The sequence below is a fragment of the Triticum dicoccoides genome, chromosome 6B (genome assembly GCF_002162155.2).
Source record: "Triticum dicoccoides isolate Atlit2015 ecotype Zavitan chromosome 6B, WEW_v2.0, whole genome shotgun sequence".
In the NCBI taxonomy this organism is placed as follows: Eukaryota; Viridiplantae; Streptophyta; class Magnoliopsida; order Poales; family Poaceae; genus Triticum; species Triticum dicoccoides.
In genome coordinates, this window is record NC_041391.1 from 688,270,170 (window position 1) to 688,273,112 (window position 2,943).

Sequence of the window (2,943 nt, forward strand, 5' to 3'; positions counted from 1 at the left end):
CGGGCCGCCCCATCATCCCAGTCACGCGGCATGGGGAGCCGAAGCAGGGGAGGGGGCGGGGGCGGTGGGGGAGGCGAAGGGGACGGTGGCGGGTCGGTCGAGCGGGGCGAGGGAGGTGCCGAAATCGAAGCAGGGGGATGCGACGGGCAGGGGGTGGGAATGAGACTGAATGGCGATGCTGGGAAGGGGTCGCGGGAGGCCGCAGGGTAGCCATATGGAAGGGGCCAGCGCCCTGGGCCTAGGGCAACCCGACGGCCCAGCACAAGTGGCCGGCCCAGGGGGAAGGGGTGCCACCCGGCACGGCATAGCTGCGGCCCAGCAGGCGGGACGGGCCGGGGCCCAGCAGCGCAGGGACACCAGCAGCCCGGCCCAGGCGACGGGGAGGCACAGGAGCTCGCAGGGTTTCCCTTCCAGGGGCGAGCGTCGCCGCCGTCGTCGGCGCGGCTCCGGCGCAGGCAGCCAGGGCGGAGGAATCCCGACGAACCGGGACGCACCGGAGGTTCGAGGACCCGAATGTCGCAATGAAAGGCCTAAATGGGAAGGACCGCACGAACGGGGTCGGGGAAGAGCACGCGGAGCGCGACGCCGAGGGAGAAGGGGAAGCAGTCGGCCGAAGCTCCACCGCCGGTGGCGCCAGGAGAAGCGGGCGGCACCCTGGTCGGAGCGGCCAGCCACGCCCCAGGAGCGTCCGCGCCGGCGCCGAGCAGAGCCAGCAGCCAAGCTCGCACCTTGGCTCTCCTCCGCCCGAGACGGGCTCGAGGGCATCGCCGACGACGACTACGGCGCACGCGGGCCCGCAGCAGAACCCCTCACGTGGGGGGCTGAGCTGCCAGCCCGGCGCGGCAGCGCGGCGCGACGGGAGGCGGCGGCGAGCGAGGGGGCGGGGACGGCGAGAGGCGGGAATGGCTCGTCGTCGGCAAAGTCTGCCCAACGGATTCGAGGCGCGGAGGGAGCGGCTGCGGGAGCTGTAGGGAATGAGGGAGGAGGCGCGGCCGCCGGAGCGAGGCACTCGCCGGAGGGGGCGGCAGGGGCAGAGGCGGGAGGCGCCACCGGCGACAGGAGCACGCCGTCGCAGGCGCCAGAATCGCCAAAGCTCGGTAGCGCCATCTCTCTTCCTCCTCCTCAAAACTGCATCATTCCCAACCCCTAAGTTTGGGAGCGAGCGAGCGAACTCGTTCCTTTTTTTAATAATTAAAAAAAATGCGAACTCGTTCCTTTGTACGATGAAAGGCAGTGCAGGTTGCCATATAGTACAAGCACATGATGCGGTGCCAACTCTTTTTCTTTTAGACACAAAGCGGTGCCAACTAGCGGGCCGCGATCCGTAGGCTTCGCATTTTCGGCTGGTAGGCCGTCCACCGTGCGCCGCTTAGCTGCAGGCTGTGTGCGCTGGGTTCGCCGTTCCGATAATTAAAAATAGTACCACACGGCTTGAGCACAAATCACTTGCGCGGTTTAATTAGGCTACTGTTGGTGAACGTAGAGCCGAGGAAGCAATCACGGGCCAGTTAGCGCTGGAATTTCACCAGAAGTTCTATACTATGCATCTTGTTCATCGTGATCGTAATTACATATATAATTTCTGGCCTCGCGAAGGAGAAAGCATCGCTCAAGCTTGGGGGAGGCTTAAGTCAATGTTATATTCATGCCCCAATCATGAGCTCTCTTGGGAAATGATTATTCAAAAAATTTATGCTCGGCTTTCTCTTGATAATTGCAACCTGCTCGATACTTCCTGTGCTGGTTCCTATATGCTGAAGACTATTGATTTCAAATGAGACTTATTGGAAAGAATTAAACGCAACTCTGAAGATTGCGGTTCCGACGATGGTAAGGAGTCAGGTATGACACCTAAGTTCGATTGTGTTAAATCTTTTATGGATACCGATGCTTTCTGTGGATTTAGCTCTAAGTATGGACTTGACTCTGAGATAGTAGCTACTTTTTGTGAAACTTTTGCTACTCACGTTGATCTCCCTAAAGAGAAGTGGTTTAAATATAATCCTCCTGTTGAAGTGAAAGTAGTTGCACCTATTACAGTCGAAGAAAAGACTATTACATATAGTGATCCTATTATTCCTACTACTTATGTCGAAAAACCTCCTTTTCGTGTTAGGATAAAAGATCATGTTAAAGCTTCGACTGTTGTTCGTAAGAGTAATACTAGGACTTATACACCTTCTGAGCAAATTAATGTTGAACCTGGTATTGCTATGATTAAAGATCACTTGGATGAGGACTTAGATGGGCATGTTATCTCTTTCTTGGGTGAAACTGCTAATACTGCTAGACCCGATAATAAGACACGTAGACCTGTTGTAGGCACGCCTGTTATTTCTGTTAAAATAGGAGATCATTGTTATCATGGCTTATGTGATATGGGTGCTACTGCTAATGTGATACCTTATGATCTTTATAAAGAAATTATACACGATATTGCACCTGTTGAATTAGAAGACATTGATGTTACTATTAAGCTTGCTAATAGGGACACCATTAAACCTATTGGGATTGTTAGAGATGTTGAAGTCTTGTGTGGAAAGATTAAATACCCTGTTGATTTTCTTATTCTTGCTTCCCCACAAGATGATTTTTGTCCCATTATTTTTGGTAGACCCTTTTTGAAAACTGCTAGTGCTAAGATTAATTGTGAAAAGAATATTGTCACTGTTGGCATAGATGGTATGTCTCATAAGTTTAATTTCGCTAAGTTTAGTAGACAACCTCTTGAAAGGGAACCACATAGTAAGGATGAAATTATTGGTCTTGCTTCCATTGTTGTTCCTCCAACTGATCCGTTAGAACAATATTTGTTAGACCATGAAAACGATTTGTTTATGAAGGAAAGGGAAGAAATAGATGAAGTGTTCCTTAAACAAGAACCTATGCTAAAACATAACCTTCCCGTTGAAATTCTTGGGGATCCCCCTCCACCCAAGGGTG